This window comes from Tamandua tetradactyla, chromosome 14 (genome assembly GCF_023851605.1).
Source record: "Tamandua tetradactyla isolate mTamTet1 chromosome 14, mTamTet1.pri, whole genome shotgun sequence".
NCBI classification, from domain to species: Eukaryota; Metazoa; Chordata; class Mammalia; order Pilosa; family Myrmecophagidae; genus Tamandua; species Tamandua tetradactyla.
Window position 1 is genome coordinate 58,547,854 of NC_135340.1, and position 20,766 is coordinate 58,568,619.

At 36.2% G+C, this 20,766-nt stretch overlaps 1 pseudogene; it reads left to right on the top strand.

Annotated features, from left to right (window-relative positions):
* The first annotated feature begins 16,639 nt into the window (after positions 1-16,639).
* On the top strand, positions 16,640-19,041 carry LOC143655131 (eukaryotic translation initiation factor 3 subunit E-like; annotated as a pseudogene).
* The last annotated feature ends 1,725 nt before the right edge of the window (positions 19,042-20,766 follow it).

The following is a 20,766-nucleotide window of genomic DNA, read 5'->3' on the forward strand; positions in this document are numbered from 1 at the left end:
GCTAGAAGGAATTTTTTTTTTTATCATCACAATCGAATGATTTTTTCACACAATTTTTTGTGTGTATGTGAAAAATAACATGTAGACAAAAAAGCAATAAATTTCAAAACACAGCACCACAATTAGTTGTAGAACAGATTTCAGAGTTTGGCATGGGTTACAATTCCATAATTTTAGCGTTTTACTTCTAGCTGCTCTAAGATACTGGAGACTAAAGAGATATCAATTTAATGATTCAGCAATCATGTTCATTTGTTAAATCCTAACTTCTCTGTATAACTCCACCATCACCTTTGATCTTTCTATCCCTCTCTTTAGGGGTTTGGGCTATGACCATTCTAACTTATTCATGTTGGAAGGGCTGTCAATAAAATGGGGTAGGGATATGGAACTATCTGATGTTCCTCTAAGTTTCAGGATTTACCTGGTCCAGGGACCCATCTGAAGGTTGTAGGCTTCTGGAAAGTTACTCTCATGCATGGAACCCTTCTGGAATCTTATATTTTGCCCTAAGTGTTCTTTAAGATTAGCTGGAATGGTTCTGGTTGGGGGTTGGCGAGTTATGATATGTAACAATGTCTAACTGAAGCTTGCATATGGGCAACTTCCAGAGTTGCTTCTCGATTCTTTTGAACTCTCTCTGCTACTGATAGTTTATTAATTACACTTCTTTTCACCCTTTTGGTCAGGATGGAATTGATGCCCTGGTGCCAGGGCTGGACTCATCCCTGGGTGTCATCTCCCATGCTGCCAGGGAGATTTTCACCCCTGGATGTCATGTTTCACTAGCGGGGAGGGGCAATGATTTCACTTGCAAAGTTGGGCTTTTTGTTTTGAGCAACAAAAGAGGTCCTCAAGAAGTAACTCTTAGGCATACCTATAGGTAGGCTAAGCTTCTTCAAGCAGACCCTTTTAAAATCAACTATCTTAATACTACTGTAAGACTTTGCATGGAGAAGGGAAGAGGGCCTAGAGTGAAGTTGAAATAAGAAGCCGTAAGTTTTTATTAATACCAATTATTTAGCCAAAATTTTGAATCTACTATACAAAAAATATGTTGATAAATTCCTTGGTTATTTTAGGTTTGCTAAACTATAGAAAGGGCTCTTCTAATAAACATACCTAAAATATTAATGGTGCACTATCTTGTATTTCTTTGAAACACTGCACCATGAAACACATACCAGTCTCTATGCATCGAGAATTGGGTCAAGTCAAACAATGAAATGTGTGGTAGACAAGGAGACATTTGACAGAAAAAGAGAAAGAAATGAGGAAACAGGCCATAAAAACAGAGAAAACAAACCACTTCTCTATAGATTTTGATTTTTAGTCCACTCTTTCCTTTCCTGGCTCCTATATAAGTTTACTCTGTAGTTACACTGTATGCATTCGCTTAAGTTTCAGATTCCAGCTTAATTTGTGAAAATCATTCCACAGTTCATATTTCCTTCTTTAGCTTCAGTTTCCAGAAATAAGAATATAGTTTCATTCTCCTCAAAGGCAGGTACTAAGTCTTGTACTTCCTGGGTAGGGTTTGTAGCATATATTCTTTGTATGTAACAGATAACCCATTCATCTCACTGACTGATGAACAACATTGCTCAGAGCAAACCACTAGACTTTACAACTTCATTTGTTTTAATATGACAGTTTATGTTGGTTTAGGAAACATATTGCCTGGCTTTTGAGAAAACATAATTTGATTTTGACGTACTTTTATTTTAATAGGGACAAAGCTTTCATTTCATGTCTGAAAGACAGAGGGGTCATGCTTATTACCATTATAATCCTTGGGTTTTCTGAATGAAAAGAGTTATAGAAATGAGATTGCATCTGAGTAAATACATTAATCCAGTTATAGGCTGGATTAAGTTTTGGCAAGTTGAATTTCCATTGTTCATTGTTCTTCTTTGAATGGGCCTCTCTATATAACGATAAAAGCATTTTTTTAATAATCATTGCCAAATGATTAAAAGGATAGGGTTCAGTGCCCTTGTGCTATAGTACAGAGATGATCATAATATAATATGACATATATAAAAAACTATGTAATTAATAAGGTACTTTTTTATCTTTTGACACAACGCATTTAACCTTATGATTCCATGCAGTAAATGTTATTACTATTATTATAATTTTACAAATGAGTAAACTAAGACTTGGAGAGATTGGGTAACTTACCTAAGACCATCAAATAAAGCAAAAAAGCAAGCTCCATTCAGTTGGGTCTCATTCCCTTTCCCTTCTGTGTGTATTTCCTATGCCTGACCTTTCAGTGTAATTTGGAACAATCATAATTTTTAAATGATAGGATAAGGAAAGAAGAATATTAAAATGTCAGCTGATGAAGAAAATAATATGCATTTAACAAAAAGATAGGCTCCTGGATGACAATGTCTGCATGTACCATGATATGTATGGTACCAAAAGAAAGGATGTACTAAAAAAAAGGAAGGTGGAAGGGATGGAACCATATCAAAAGGGCACACAAAGAAGCTAATCTGAAAGAGTGTCTAATGGTCAAAACTGGAACGATTTGAACAAAATTAATGATAGTATTATAACCCAAAGAATATAATAAATATCCATGAATCCATACTGATATAAATAAATGATTGAAAATAAATTAATGGGAGAGAAAGGACAATTGTCCCTTACAGAATAATTCTAATTCAAAATGTAGAAGGAATGAGGGAATAGAAAAGCACCATTAGAACACCAGAGCAATAACTGCTGCAGGTAAGAGCAATTGAATGCTAAAATGAGTGCATAAAATGTTTAAGACATTACCTAATTTAACTCATATGGTCAGTTTAGTTGAACACCGTAAGTACATGGAATCTTGAATAGGGCATGTGGTCTTATGGTTTGTCCAGGTTAATGTGATGCCCACATACATCCCAGAGCAATATGGGCAGTGAATAAAGAAGTATTTGCAAAGTCTTTGGGGACTGGGGAGAAAGGAGGAGATATTCAACTTCTCCTTTTGGAGAATTTCTCATATTCTTGCAAGTAGTGGAGCCAACCAAGTCAACAGGCTGAGCCCTCAATCTTGGGGTTTACCCCTATGAAAACGTTTTCCTGCAAAGGATAGGCTAAGCCTACTAAAAATTATGCCTGAGTCACCCCTAGAGAATATTTTTTGTTCCTCAGATATGGCCTCCCTCTCCAAGCCAACTCGGCAGGTGAACTCACTGTCCCTTCCCCCCCCCCCACCCCCGCTATGTGGGATATGACTCCCAGGGGTGTTAATCTCCCTGGCAACATAGGACAGAACTCCTGGCATGAGTCAGGACCCAGCATCATGGGATTGAGAAAGCCTTCTTGACCAAAAGGGGGAAGAGAGAAATGAGACAAAATCAAGTTTCAGGAGGGGTGGGGCCAAGATGGTGACTTAGTAAGGTGTGGGATTTAGTTCATTCTCCAGAGCAGCTAGTAAAAAACCAGGAACATTACAGAACTCCTGGGGACAAGTCAGTGACCGGACACACAGCGTACTCCAGTCTGGACAAGCTGGACTGGCTGTGAGCCCACCCAGAACTGTTCCCCAAGCTGAAATGGCTGGTACCCCCAACCCCCACAGGCTGCTTCCCAGAGTGGAAAGGAAAGAGACTTTACCAGCAGCAGGGGCTAAGCACAACCAAGCTCCAATTGTGGAATTAATTAATAAATTCTGACTACTGAAAATAGTCACCGAGCTCAGCTGAACCTGTAGTAAAAGCTGAGGTTGCTGGTTTTTGCCCTGCTGCAGAGGGGGCAGGGCTGATGGAAAAAGAAAAAGGGGGGAAAAAAACCCCAGAGGTTTTTCAGATCAGATAGCACACAATAATTGAAAGGTTCTGGGCCCTGAAGGAAAGGGTTAGGGGTACACAGGACTTGGAGATATGCAAAGCAACATACCAACTTAAGCTCTTGATTGTCAAACCTGAGGACTGGGGGTCCTGCTCTGAAAAGGATTTTTCTTTTTCTTTTTTGCAGCTGTGTTTCTATGGCTTGACTACTCTTTGGATACAGTGGCAAGGCTTCTCAGGCTCCAACTGCCCCAAGCATAGGCAGAATTAAGCTTGTTTGAGTGTTTATCAGGAGCCTGTGCCATTCCCAACAGAGGGGTGGGGCCCAGCTCAGGTGGAATCCCTCCCTCAAAGAATTCAGACCCCAGGGTCTGAAAAAGCAAAGTGATTAAAGCCAGCCTACAACCTCTCCTCTGTCTCAATCACACTCCGAGCAGAGAGAGTCTGCTGAAATTAAAGTTACCACATCACCTTATACTGATGGGACCCACAAGCAGAAAAGTGCTACATACTGGGCAGGATAGGAAAAACACAGAGTCCAGAGGCTTCATAGGAAAGCCTATCAACCTTCTGGGTCTCACCCTCAGGGGAAACTGATGCAGGTGACTCTTTCCTTCTGAGAGGAGGTCAGTTTGATCTGGGAAAATCTGGCTGGGGTCTATAATACCTAAGTAGACACTCCTAAGGGGGTGGGGGAAGCACCATACAGGCAGGGCAAGAAATAAGAAAACAAGAACTGAAAAATTTTGATCTATTATACAAAACTAAGCTACAGGTCTAGAATATGTTAAACTGAATATCAAAGAACAGATAGACAACAAAGTCATCCAGCAAGAAAGTCCTAGGTAAAAAAAAAGTGAAAACAGTCTCCAGAATAAACTAATTAAGGTAATTAAATGCCTAGGAACTAGCAAAAAATAACAAATCATACTAGGAAAAGTGAAGATATGGCCCTGTCAAAGGAACAAACCAACGATCAAAATGAGATACAAGAGTTGAAACAATTAACTCAGAATTTTTGAACAGATGTGGAAAACCTCATCAGAAATCAAATCAGTCAATTGAGGGAGGATATAAAGAAGGCAAGGAAAGAACAAAAAGAAGAAATTGAAAGTCTGAAAAAGCCAATCACAGAACTTATGGGAATGAAGGCACAATAGAAGAGATGAAAAAACAATGGAAACCTACAATGTCAGATTTCAAGAGGCAGAAGATAAGATTAGCAAACTGGATGATGGGACATCTGAAATCCAACAAGCAGAAGAAAATATAGGGAAAAGAATGGAAAAATATGAGCAGGAACTCAGGGAATTGAATGACAACATGAAGCACACAAATATATGCATTGTGGGTGCCCCAGAAGGAGAAGAGAAGGGAAAAGGAGGAGAAAAACTAACAGAGGAAATTATAACTGAAAAATTTCCAACTCTTATGAAACACCTAAAATTATAGATCCAAGAAGTTCAGTGTACTTCAAACAGAATAGAACCAAATAGATGCACTCCAAGACACTAATCAGAATGTCAGAGGTCAAAGAGAAAGAGAGAATCTTGAAAGCAGCAAGAGAAAAGCAATCAATCACAAAAAAGGGAAGCCCAATAATACTATGCATAGATTTCTCAGCAGAAACCATGGAGGCGAGAAGACAATGAGATGATATATTTGAGACACTAAAAGAGAAGAACTGCCAACCAAGAATTCTATATCTAGCAAAATTGTGCTTCAAAAATGAGGGGGGGGGGCGGGCCGCGGTGGCTCAGCGGACAAGAGTGCTTGCCTGCCGTGCCGGAGGACCCCGGTTCGATTCCCGGCCCCAGCCCATGTAAAAAACAAGCAAACAAACAAAATATAATAAAACAAGAAAATGTTTAAAAATGTTTCCCGTTCTTCCTCCCTTCCTTCCTTCTATCCTTCCTTCCTTCTCTGTCTTTCCTTCCTTTCCTCCCTCTCTCTTTAAAAAAAAAAAAAAAAATGAGGGGGAAATTAAAACATTTTCAGACAAAAAATTGCTGAGAGAATTTGTGACCAAGAGACTGGCTCTGCAAGAAATACTAAAGGGAGCACTAGAAACAGATAGGAAAAGACAGGAGAGAGAGGTGTGGAGAAGAGTGTAGAAATGAAGACTATCAACAAAGGTAAAAAGGAGAAAAATTAGATATGACATATAAAATCCAAAAGGTAAAATGGTAGAAGAAAGTACTGCCCTTACAGTAATAACACTAAATGTTAATGGATTAAACTAACCAATCAAAAAACATAGACTGGCAGAATGGATTTAAAAAAAGGATCCATCTATATGCTGTCTACAGGAAACGAATCTCAGACCCAAGGATAAACATAGGTTGAAAATGAAAGGTCGGGAAAAGATATTCCATGCAAATAACAATCAGAAAAGAGCAGGAGTAGCTATACTAATAGCCAACAAATTGGACTTCAAATGTAAAACAGTTAAAAGAGACAAAGAAGGACACTATGTATTAATAAAAGGAACAATTCAACAAGAAAACATAACAATAATAAATATTTATGCCCAAGCCAGAATGCTCCAAAATACTGAGGGAAACACTGAAAAGAGAAATACACACACCCACCAAAATAGTTGAAGAATTCAATTCCCCACTCTCGTCAATGGACAGAATATCTAGATAGAGGATCAATAAAGAAACAGAGAATTTGAATAATACAATAAATGAGCTAGACTTAACAGACATTTATAGAACATTACACCCCACAACAGCAGGATACACCTTTTTCTCAAGTGCTCATGGATCATTCTTGAGGATAGACCATATGCTGGGTCAAAAATCAAGTCTTAATAAATTTAAAAACATTGAAATCATACAAAACACTTTCTCAGATCATAAAGGAATGAAGTTGGAAATCAAGAATAGGCAGAGGGTCAGAAAATTCACAAATATATGGAGGCTCAACAAACACACTGTTAAATAACCAGTGGGTCAAAGAGAAATTACAAGAGAAATCAGTAAATATCTCGAGGCAAGTGAAAATGAAAACGAAAACACAACATACCAAAATCTATGGGATGCGGTAAAGGCAGTGCTAAGAGGGAAATTTATTGCCCTAAATGCCTATATCAAAAAAGAAGAAACAACAAAAATTGAGGAATTAACTGTCCACCTTGAAGAACTAGAGAAAGAACAGCAAACTAACCCCAAAGCAAGCAAAAGGAAAGAAATAATGAAGAAGAGAGGAGAAATAAACGAAATTGAGAACATGAAAACAATTGAGGAAATCAACAAACCAGAAGTTGGTTCTATTAGAAAATCAATAAGATTGATGGACCCTTAACAAGGTTGACAAAAAGAAAAAGAGAGAGGATGCAAGTAAATGAAATCAGAAATGGAAGAGGAGACATAACCATTGACTCTGCAGAAATAAAGGAGGTAATGAGAGGAGACTATGAACAACTTTATGTTAATAAACTAGACAACGCAGATGAAATGGACAACTTCCTAGAGAGTCATGAACAACCAGCATTGACTCAAGAAGCAATAGACAACCTCAATAAACCAATCACAACTAAAGAAATTGAATTACTCATTAAGAAGTTCCCCAAAAGGAAAATCCAGGACCAGATGGATTCACTTGTAAATTCTACCAAATATTCAAGAAAGAATTACTACCAATACTGCTCAAACTTTTCAAAAAAATTGAAGAGGAGGGAAAGCTACCTAACCCATTCTATGAAGCCAACATCACCCTCATACCAAAGCCAGGCAAAGATATTGCAAGAAAAGAAAATTACAGACCATTCTCTCCAATGAAGAGAGATGCAAATATCCTCAATAAAATTTTTGCAAATTGAATCCAGAAGTACATTAAAAGAATTATCCACTATGACTAAGTAGGATTCATCCCAGATATGCAAGGATGGTTCAATATAAGAAAATCAATGAATGTAATACACCATATCAAAAAATCAAAGCAGAAAAACCACATGATCATCTTGATTGATGCAGAAAAGGCATTTGTAAAAATTCAACATTCTTTCCTGTTGAAAACACTTCAAAGGATAGGAATAAAAGGGAACTTCCTCAACATGATACAGGGAATATATGAAAAACCCACACGTAACATCATCCTCAATGCGGAAAAACTGAAAACTTTTCCCCAAAGATCAGGAACAAGACAAGGATGTTCACTATCACCATTGTTATTCAACATTGTGTTGGAAGTTCTAGCCAGAGCAATTAGACAAGAAAAAGAAATACAAGGCATCAAAATTGGAAAGGAAGAAGTAAAACTCTCACTATTTGCAGATGATATAATACTATATGTTGAAAGCCCTGAAAAATCCACAGCAAAACTACTAGAGCTAATAAATGAGTACAGCAAAGTGGTAGTTTACAAGATCAATGCTCAAAAATCTGTAGTGTTTCTACACACTAGTAATGAGCAATCTGAGGGGGAAATCAAGAAAAAAATTCCATTTACAATTGCAACCAAAAGAATAAAATATTTAGGAACAAATTTAACTAAAGATACAAAAGACCTTTACAAAGAAAACTACAGAAATTGTTAAAAGAAATCACAGAAGACCTAAATAAATGGAAGGGCATAGCACATTCCTGGATTGGAAGACTAAATATAGTTAAGATGTCAATTCTACCTAAATTGATTTACAGATTCAATGCAATACCAATTAAAATCCCAAAAACTTACTTTTCAGAAATAGAAAAACCAATAACCAAATTGATCTGGAAGGGCAAGATGCCCTGAATAGCTAAAAATATCTTGAGAAAGAAAAATGAAGTAGGAGGTCTCACGCTACTTGATTATAAGGTGTATTTTGAAGCTACAGCGTGGCACTGGCATAAAGATAGATATACTGACCAATGGAATCCAATAGAGTGTTCAGATATAGACCCTCTCATCTATGGACAATTGATCTTTGATAAAGAAGTCAAGCCAATTCACCTGGGACAGAATAGTCTCTTCAATAAATGGTGCCTAGAGAACTGGATATCCACATGCAAAAGGATGAAAGAGGATCCATGTCTAACTCTATACAAAAATTAACTCAAAATAGATCAAAGACCTAAACATTAGATCTAAGATCATAAAACTTTTAGAAGAAAATGTAGGGAAATATCTTATAAATCTTATAATAGTAGGAGGCGGTTTCCTAGACCTTACACCCAAAGCATGAGCACTGAAATAAGAAATAAATAAATGGGAACTCCTCAAAATTGAACACTTTTGTGCATCAAAGAACTTTGTCAAAAATGTAAAAAGCCTACACAATGGGAGACAATATTTGGAAACAATATATCAGATCAAGGTCTAATATCCAGAATATATAAAGAGATTGTTTAAATTTTAAAATGAAAAAAAAAGAGATTGTTCAACTGAACCACAAAAAGACAACTCAATCACAAAATAGACAAAAGACTTAAACAGACACTTCTCATAAGAGGAAATACAAGTGGCCAAAAGGCTCATGAAAAGAAGCCTAACTTCTCTGGCTATTAGGGAAATGAAAATCAAAACCACAACAAGATATCTTCTCACACCCACCAGAATGGCTATTATCAATAAAACAGAAAGCAACAAGTGCTGGAGAGGATGTGGAGAAAGAGGCACACTTATTCACTGTTGGTGGGAAGGTAAAATGGTACAACCACTGTGGAAGGCATTTTCATGTTCCTCAGGAAGCTAAGTATAGAATTGCCATATGTTCCGATAATACCATTGCTAGGCATCTACTCAGAGGACATGAAGGCAAGAACGCAAATGGACACTTGCACACTGTTCTAGTTTGCTAGCTGCTGGAATGCAGTATACCAGAAATGGAATGGCTTTTAAAAAGGGAATTTAGTAAGTTGCTATTTTACAGTTCTAAGGCTGATAAAATGTCCCAATTAAAACAAATCTATAGAAATGTCCAATTTAAGGCATCCAGGGAGAGAGATACCTTGGTTCAAGAAGGTCGATGACGTTCAACATTTCTCTCCCAGCTGGAAGGGCACATGGTGAACATGGTGGCATCTGCTGGCTTTCTCGTGGCTCTACCAACAGGGGACTGTCTCCAAAATGGTTCCTCTTTTAAAGGATTCCAGCAAGCAACTCCACCTTCAGTGGGTGGAGACACACCTCCATGGAAATCATCTAATCAAAGTTACCACCCACAGTTGGGTGGGTCACATCTCCATGGGAACAATCAAAATGCTCTCACCCAGCAATATTGAATGAGGATCAAAGGGCATGGCTTTTCTGGGCTCCACCACAGATTCAGACCGGCACACATACCAATGTTTATAGCAGCATTGTCTACAATTACCAAGAGATGGAAACAACCCAAATGTCCATCAACAGATGAGTGGTTAAAAAAAGCTGTGGTATATACATGCGATGGAATATTATGCAGCTGTAAAACAGAATAAAGTTATGAAGTATGTAACAACATGGATGGACCTTAAGGACATTATGCTGAGTGAGATTAACCAGAAACAAAAGGACAAATACTGTATGGTCTCACTGATATGAACTAACATTAATGAAGGAACTTGGAGAATTTCAGTTGGTAACAGAGATGATCAGGACACAGAAATAGGGTACATATTGGGTAATTGGACCTGAAGGGATACAGATTGTACAATGGCACTGATTGTAAAAATTCAGAAATGGATAGCACAATACTACCTGATTGTAGCACAATAATGTCAGAACACTGAATGAAACTGAATGTGAGAACGATAGAGGGAGGTGGCCTGGGGGCACAAATGGAAACAGAAGGAAAGATATACGCTAAAGACTGAGATGGTACAATCTAGGAATGTTTAGAGTGTATAATGATAGTGACTAAATGTACAAATTTAAAAATGTTTTTGCATGAGGAAGAACAAAGGAATGTCAATACTGCAGGGTGTTGAAAATAGATGGTAACTCATTTTTAAAATGTAACTTATGTGTGAGACTAAACAAAAAATGTTTATTTGGTACAAAATTTATATTTTGACTAGTGCATTTCATAATATAACTTATGTGGACAGCTTAATTGAACACCATTAGTACACAGAACCTTAAGTAGGTCATGAGATTTTGTAGGTTTGTCCAGAGTGATGCCCTGATAAATCCCAGAGTGATTTGAACAGTGAATAAAAGGTATTTGCAAAGTCCCCTTGGGGAATGGCGAGAAAGGGGAAAATCTCAACTTCCCCAAGTGGAGAATTCTTGATATTCTCATAAGCAGTGGGGACAACCAAAGCAATAGGCGGAGCCCTCAATCTCGGGGTTTGTTCATATGAAACTTAACCCTGCAAAGGATAGGCTAAGCCTCCTTAAAATTAGGCCTAAGAGTCACTCCCAGAAAACCGCTTTTGTTGCTCAGATATGGCCTATCTCTCTTCCAACCAACAAAACAAGCAAACTCACTGCTCTCCCCATCTCTACGTGGGACATGACTTCCAGGGGTGTGGACCTTCCTGGCAACGTGGGACAGAAATCCTAGAATGAGCTGGGACTCAGCATCAAGGGATTGAGAAAACCTTCTCGACCAAAAGGGGGAAGAGCAAAATGAGACAAAATAATGTGTCAATGGCTGAGAGATTTCAGAGTCGAGAGGTTATCCTGGAGGTTATTCTTATGAATTATATAGATATCACCTTTTTAGTTAAGGTGTAATGGAGAGGCTGGAGGGAAGTGCCTAAAACTGTAGAGTTGTGTTCCAGTAGCCATGTTTCTTTAAGATAGTTGTATAATGATACAGCTTTCGCAATGTGATTGTGTGATTGTGAAAACCTTGTGTCTGATGCTCCTTTTATCTACCTTATCGACAGACGAGTAAAACATATGAATTAAAAATAAATAAATAATAGGGGGAACAAATGTTGAAATAAATTTAGTAGATTGAAATGCTAGTGATCAATGAAAGGAAGGGTTAAAGGGTATGGTATTTATGAATTTTTTCTGTTTTCTTTTTATTTCTTTTTCTGAATTGATGCAAATATTCTAAGAAATGATCAAGATGATGAATATACAACTATGTGATGATATTGTGAGTTATTGTTTATATATCAAGAATGGAATGATCATATGGTAAGAATGTTTGTGTTTGTATGTTGTTTTGTTGAATTAAAAAAAAATCAAGTTTCAGGGATTGAGAGATTTCAGTCAAGAGGTTATCCTAGAGGTTATTCTTTTGCATTGCATAAATATCCCTTTTTAGTTTCTGGTGTATTGGAGTGGCTAGAGGGAAGTACCTGATTTTTCTGTGTTGTCTTCCAGTATCCTTGATTCTTGAAGACGGTTGTATAATGATATAGCTTTTACAGTGTGCTTGTGATTGTGAAAACCTCGTGTCTGTTGCTCCTTTTATCCAGGGTATGGACAGATGAATTAAAAAAAATGGATAAAAATAAATAATAGGGAGAATAAGGGGTAAAATAAGTTGGGTAGTGAAATACTAGTGGTCAATGACAGGGAGGGCTAAGGGGTATGAGATGTATGTTTTTTCTTTTTTCTTTTTATCTCTTTTTTCTGGATGAAAATATTCTAAAAATGATCGTGGTGATGAATACACAACTATGTGATGATATTGTGAGCCATTTATTTTACACCATGTATGGATTGTATGTGTGTGAAGATTTGTCAATAAAAATATATTTTTTAAAAAGTTTAAGAACAAACAGGATATTTACGTAGTCCCAAAATATTTCCCCCTAAGTACTGATTAATTACAAAAGGAATAAATAGAAATCTTACTGTGGAGTAACCTGGCAAATATCACCTTAACCAAATGATCAAAGTTAACACCAGCAATGATGAGACATGTTAATATCATGAGTCACCTGACATGATGCACGGAGAAGGGCACATTGTCTCTCTGAGATTCTTCCCCCAAATACAAAACCTCCATCTAATCATTAGCGCAAATTGAGAGATATTCTACAAAATACCTGACCATTAGTTTTCAAAAGTGTCACAGTCATGGAAGACAAAGCAAGACTGAAGAACTGTCAGAAATTGTAAGAAACAAAGAAAACATAGCTAAATACAACGTGGGATCCTGGACCAGATCCTGGAACAGAAAAAGGACTTTAGTGGGAAAACTGGCACTATTGAAAGCAAGTCTGTAATTCAGTTAATAGTATTATGCCAACATAAATCTTTTAGTTTTGATAAATGTACCATGTTTTGGCAAGATGCTCACATTAGATAGAGGAAGCCAGGTGTAAGGTATATGGAAACTCTTGGTACTACTTTTGCAACTCTTCTGTAAGTCTAAAATTATTTCAAAATTAAAAAAATTTAAATAATAAAAAATATGTGTAAATGATACACAAATTAGGTCTCTTCTGCTTATATGGCTGAACTGTGCCTTATGGAAACTCCTGTTTGGTACTTTGCACATAGTACATCTTAAACAAACACCATTCCTATGTTTGAAATCTACTCAGAAAGACAAATAACTTCAGACTTATGCTCTTTGAGACCACGGACCATTTCATATTCTTCTCTGTATCCCTCATGCTTGGCATATAAAAAGTACTTAATGAATACCTATTGAACTGAACTATGCTCTGGGTGTGTGTACACACATACATAGAGAGAGAGTAAAAGTAAAACACTGCAACATAAAGACATGAGTTTCTGAAATAGAAGACTCAAATAGAAAAATGAAACATCTCATGAATTCAATTAGCATGTTGTATAAGCTTATATGCTATAAACCCTTCAGGTTTTCTTCTCATCATGATGGGCTTTTGTGCCTTGCACAGAACACATTTGCCTTTGCCACCTGGTGACAGGATTGCAGTTATAGCAGTGGCTGACAGACTCTTCATTTTTCTCCTGTGAGACAACTTCCAAAAAGTGTTCAATGAGAGTTCCCAGAGTATCCACAAAAGAGCACCACTGTGATGGCTCCTGTGAGCTGAAAGAAGCCATAGAGTCCCTAAAAAGGGAAGCAGTGCAGCAGGAAATAACAGTCTGCTTCTTTACACACCCACTTTGTCTTCAACCCAGCATGAATAAGGGAATAGGCACTAAAGAGGGATGTTAACACAAGGCTGAGAATCTTGTCCAGTTTTGCAGAGTGATGGATAGGAAAAGACAGATGGTAGATGGATGACATGGGAGCTATTTTCATCTTTTCTTTTTCTAGAGCCTTTTCTTTTCTTGTGTATCTGAATTTGTTTGTGTGTGGAAGAAATAAAGAAAAAGAGAGAGAAAGACTGGAATCCATTTCTGAATGTGTTACAGACAGACAGTTAGAGGTGTAGATAGAATTAGATATAAAACTGCCTGCTTGCCAATTTTTCTAAGTGAATACATTCACAGATTTCATAGCATTAATGAGCTGCAAAATAATCACACCTTGATGCTGGATGCAGCTCATCTTTACAAATTTGAGATGATTTTAAGTGAATATTAAACCAATAATATAAATTATGCCAAGTTCTCAAAGGTACTTAATCAACATGCATATGGGAAGAGCACATGGTTTGGATGTTGCCAGTTAGATTCACCAGTGTTCATTGCAACTTTGTAATTTATACATGATATGTGTTTTGAGAGTTAAAAATGTGTTTTGGGGGTATGGTAAAAAGAAAATAAGGAAAATTTTTAATTGGCCTACAGGCTAGTACAACTGTTTAAAGTTAAAAAGATGAGGCACAATCTATAGTTGGAATAAGTGGATAATGATGCTCTGAGCTCATTATCTGTAGCTTTGACAAATTTCTGAACTGGGCTAAAAACATTTATCAAATAGTGCCAACATACCTGTACAGTGCTGAATTTTAACAATTCAGCCACAAGCCTGACTTTTTATTGCATTGAGCATTACTGTTTATTGCATTGAGCATAACAGAATTCATTCTCCATTTGCTTTATAATTAATACTAGAGTAGAAGAAAATGATAGCTAAAAATGTATATGATAACAATTGTTATACCAATATAGAAAAGTTTTCAGTAACTGAGAAGCTACTAAATAAATTAAAATTAGTTTTAAAAAAAGCAGTGGTTTATATTTAATCCTAGCCTTCTATATTATGGAGCAGCTAGAAGGAAAAATCTGAGAGGATGGTATGGTAGCCCATGACAAACTCTGAGATCTGTCCTGTAAACTACTTGTTGAAGAGTGCTCTGAATATTATTGCTTTTTTCTTCCTTGCTTTGTATATACGTTATATTATACAATTAAAAAGTTTTTTAAAAAGCGATGGTTTAAAATTTCATATATATACATATATGCATTTTTTTAAATCTGGAAGGAAAACAAAAGAAGAGAAAAAAGTAATGAAAATGTCTGAAAGTATTTATAAGAAGTTGTTAGTGATGATTATCTCTGGGTAGATGGAGTACAGGATTCATTCGTCTTTTTTTTTTTATTTTTCTATAATAAACTTGAATTCCTCTTGTTAAGAGATTTTTTTTAAATCCCACAATGGTTTCCCATTTTAAGCTTCTGAGGGTATCAAAAGTTAAAAATAATAACATTAAGGTTTGTGAGATTGAGCTAAACCTGCAACACTGCTGATATCTATGTGATGCCTATATGTCTTTTGAAAATCAATTTGGCAGTATGCTTCATAACTTGGGAAGATGTTTATGCTCTTTGAAGTACTTACCCTAATCATGAAAATTTAAAAGAAATCTCTGTGTGCAAGTACATATGTTTTGCTAGAAAGAAAAATGTAAGTAAACAAAATGTCTCTTGATATGGAGATGGTTAAAGCGTTATGGGCATCTCCATTTCATGTCATGTGGTTATCAAAAAATTATGAAAACTAAGTAACACATGAAAAACATTTGTAACATAAAATTTATAAACAAAAATTTTACAAGTACCCCCCAAATCCTCCAGGTCAGATAACATGAAAGTTGCTTTCATTATGCAAAAACTTCTAAGATCTCAGACACGCTTTTGTTCCCAGTCACCTGGAAAGGGGATAGGAAAACATGCTGGGCAAGCCAACAAGAAGCAGGGGTAGGGACTACGCTTACACGTTCCTTCTCTATGCTAAGCACATTCACAAAAGTTCATCCTAAGGAAGATATTTTTATCCCCATTTCACAACTGATGAATTTAGAGAAGTTAAGTAATTTCTGCTCATAAAAATGACTGTCTCATGGATTGTTTATTTTGGACATTATCCATGATGCACAATGGATGGAGGTGGCCGAAGGTGCATTGACTGAGAAGCAGAAAGGCGAACTGTGGAGTATAAATATGATGGAATATTGTGTGGCTATTGAAAGGAACAAAGTCGTGAGGCATGCACAAAAACAGTATGGTCTCTTTTAGAAAAAAACATAAGAAAATTGGGGCCTGGATTGTAGGTTCAAACAGTAGTCACATTTAGACTGGAACTGTATTATGGCTAGATTCTGAGATGCTGTGCTATATATGTATAATCTGGTATTTCCCTGGAACTTTGTGTACCTGTGTGACACCTAAGACAGAGAGAGGGAGTTCTGCAGCTCCGAAAATCAGCATTGCTACATACAACTGTTAAAGAAAGCAAAAGAGAGATCTAATTTCAATTAGAGGTAAGAATGAAGACAATCTGATTAGGACTAAGGAATATCAGAAAACAGAATAAAGGATGATAGTATTTGTATTTTAGAACTTCACCTACTGTATGAGACCAGTGGAAAAGATGTTCATTTTGTCCAAAACCTAAATTTTCTGTAGCACACAATCAAACTCAACCTGCTTGATTAGCTCATTTTAGCAACTCATAAACAAGGAGTTCAATGAGAACGAGGGCTTGTAATTCTGTATAGCTTAATGTAGTGCCTGGATATATCCCAGAGTATGTTGGGCAGATAATGAAAAAGTACTGGCAAACACAGACTTCCCTTTGCCTTGACAAGATGGCGGAATATGACTCGTTTACTCGCATCATGCACTTTTGGGATCAGCATCTAGTCTTTCCACTGCTTGAGTTTCTCTCCATAAAGGAGACCTATAATAAAAAAGAATTACTACAAGGGAAACTGGATCTTCTTAGTGGTACTAACATGCTAGACTTTGCTATATATTTATAAAAATAGAACTTTATTCTGATGATATTCCTCATGCCTTGAGAGAAAAAAGAACTAAAGTTGTTGCATAGCCAAAACAGCTCCAGGCAGAAACATAACCAATTATAAAGATGTTTGAAGATCCAGAAATTACAAGGCAAAAGCAGTCAACCAGGCATGGTCAGATGCTATTGACTACCTGGTGGACAAGCTTGTTTTTAGGCAGGAACATTCAGACATACTTTACAGGTGTGCTGGTTTGAAGCTATTATGTGCCCCAGAAAAGCCATGTCCTTTAATCCTCATTCAATTTTCCTGGGTGGGATATTTTTTATTTCCATGGAGATGTGACCCACTCAACTGTGGGTGGTAACTTTTGATTAGATGGTTTCCATGGAGCTGTGTCTCCACTATTCAAGGTCCGGTTGCTTACTGGAGCCCTTGAAGATGGAACCAATCTGGAAAGAGCCAACAAACCAACAGAACCCACATAGCCAGAAACCTTTGGGGATGTGGAAGGTAGGTGCCCTTTGCGGAAGCCCTATGAAATAAGGAGAAAAAGCTAGCAGACATTGCTGTATGCTTTCCAAGTTGAGCGAGAGAAACCTTGAACTTCATTGGCTTTTTTTTGGAGTTAAAGGTTCTTTCTCTGGATGCCTTAATTTGGACATTTTCATGGACTTAGAACAGTAAACAACTTAATAAATTCTCTTTTTAAAAGCCATTCTGTTTCTGGTATATTGCATTCCAGAAGCTTTTACCAACTGAAACGATAGGTATGCAACATTCCAATATGAATGTGGGAATTAATTACTCAGGAGCAGCACAGTCTCTTTACTTTTTTGGAGTGTTGGTTCCAGCAACAGATAGAAATGTTTTGAGCTCACTCTGGGGAAAATTGGTCTCTGAAATCTTAATAAAGAATTGGGATGCAGCCAACTTACACACTTAAAAGAGACCATAGATCAGATGCAGCTTCATTCAGCGTTCCAACATAATTACATTACAATTAGGCAGTATTGTGCTGACCAATTTTTTTTTCTCATATATTTTTGTACTTTTTATTTTTATTTTTGTTTTCTCTCTGTGTTATTCTTTTTCTGTTGTCTTGCTATTTCTTTCTCTAAATCGATGCATATGTACTGAGAAATGATGACCATACACCTATGTGATGATATTAAGAATTACTGATTGCATATGTAGAATGGAATGATTTCTAAATGTTGTGTTAGTTAATTTTTTTTAATTAATAAAAAAAATATATAGGAAATAACTCATTTTAGCAGTAATGGCATCTGAAGAAAGTAAATATATGTCTCACACTGTATATACTTTACATAATTAATATTTTAAAAATATAAAATTGTCAAGTACAGTAAAAAAAAAAAAAAGAGAGACCATAGATAATAATCTATAAGTTCTCCATTCCAGTCTTTTCAGCAGCAAACACGGCTCATTTGCTGTCTCTGTTTGTTTTTTTCAACCACCCCAAAGGCTGTGATAATTTTACTTATCTCTTTCTTTCTCAGCCACACTAACACAATGCAATCCAGACAATGTGTCCTCATATTCTCCACTACCTGCCTACAGCCGTCATAACAAACAAAGATGTTCGAAAACACCGACAGGTGCTAAAATATCTAGTCAGTTATTCAGCAGGAATCTTACACATATAAAGATCCAATTACAGGATTTGTTGAATGCTTATATGTTAACTTTGACTTTGATGGAGCTCAGAAAAAGCTAAGAGAGTGTCAATTGGTTCTTGTGAATGGCTTCTTGGTGGCTTGTCTTGAGGATTTCATTGAAAATGTTCACCTCTCTCTCTATATATATATATATTTTTTTGGGGGGGGGGGGCGGTGCATGGTCTGGGAATCGAACCTGGGTCTCACACATGAAAGGTAAGCATTCTACCATTGATCACTTCTTTATATTTGAGACTAATGTACATCCACCATTGTATTAGCTTTAAAATGTTGGCAGATAAACTGAACCTGACTCCAGAAGGTGCTGAAAGGTGAATTGTGAATTTGATCAGAAATGCAAGACTGGATACCAAAATTGATTCTAAATTAGGTCACTTGGTTATGGGCAACAATGCAGTCTCACCCTATCAACAAGTGATTGAAAAGACCGAAAGCCTTTCCTTTAGAAACCAGATGTTGGCCATGAATATTGAGAAGAAACTTAATCAGAATAGTAGACCAGAGGTCCCTAACTGGGTAATCCAGGACTCTGGCTTCTACTGAAGAACTGTAACAAAAAAGAAAGAAAAAGAAAAGAAAAAACTGTAAGAGAAAGATGAAATAATAAAACCATTATATAAAGTATGACATACATTTTAGAAAGTTAGCATATTGAATATAAATTTTGGAGAATCTGAATAAAATTGATCTTCATTAAAAAAAAAGTATTGGCAAAGTCCCTTGAGAGATTGGAGAAAAAGCACATGGTCATCTCAACTGATGCAAAAAAGGCTTTGACAAAACCCAGCAACTTTTCTAGGTAAAAACACGCAGAAAACTAGCAATTTGTTAGAAAGGAACTTCTTTAACATGAAAAATGGCATATATGAAAAACCCACAGCTAAAGTCATACTCAGTAGTGAAAGAGTAAAGCTTTCTCCCAAAGGTCAGGAACAAGAAATATGGCTACTGTCATTGCTGCTGTCCAACATTGTACTGGAAGTTCTGGCCAGAGCTATTAGGTAAGAAAAAGAAACAACAGGCATCCAAATTGGAAAGGAAGAATTAAAACTATTTCTATTTGTAGATAATATATTTATATTCTATATTTAGAGAAGTCCAAGAACCCACATGAAAGCTACTAGAGTTAATAAATGAAATCAGCAAAGGTGTGGGGTACATGAACAACACTAAAAAATCAGTGGTGTTTCTCTACACCAAAAATAAACAATCTGAAGAGGAAATCAAGAAAGAAATTCCATTTATGCTAGCATCTAGAAGAATAAAATATCTAGGAAGAAGTTTCACCAAAGAGGTGAAAGACTTGCACACTGAAAACTATAAAGCATTGTTGAAAGAAATAAAAGAAACCTAAATAAATGGAATGACATCTCATGTTCATGGATTAGAAGACTTCATATAGTTAAGATGTCACACCTACCCAAAGTGATTTATAGATTCAACACAATCTCAATAAATATTCCAACAGAATTTTTTTTTTTGCAGAAAGGGAAATGCCAATTATCAAATTCATATAGAATGGCAAGGGATCCTAAATAGCCAAAATCATCCTGAAAAAGAACAAATTGGAGGACATACACTTCTCAATTTGAAAACTTTCTTCAAAACTACAGTAATCAAAATAGTGTGGTGCTGATATAAAGATAGACAAATAGACAAATGGTATAGAATTTAGAGTTCAGAAATAAACCTAAGCATTCCTTTGGGTAAGGGAGCCAAGTCCACTCAATGAGAAAATAATAATCTCTTCAATACTCCATCCTGGGAAAATTGGATGTCCATATGCAAAATAATTACATTGAATCCCTACCTCATACCATACACAAAAATTAACTCAAAGTGGATCAACAACCTAAATACAAGAGCTAAAACTATAAAAGTTTTAGGAGAAATACAGGGGAATCTTCAAGCTCTTGTATTAGGTAACGGGTTCTTAGATATGGCACTAAAATCATAAGCAACAAAAGAAAAAAAAGCAAATATCTTATGAGTGGGAAAAGAAACTTGAGCCTTAACTCACACCATATTGAAAAATCAATTTCAGGCAGATTATAGATCTAAATTTCAAAGACAAAAAAAAAGTTTCAAGAGGATAATACAGAACATTTGTATGATTTTTTTTTTTGTTGTTGTTGGTTTCATAAGTTTGGGGATTTTATTTTGGATATTTATTTATTTATTTATTTTTTATTTATTTATTTTTATTAATGGAAAGAAAAAAAAAGAAATTAACACAACATTTAGAAATCATACCGTTCTACATATGCA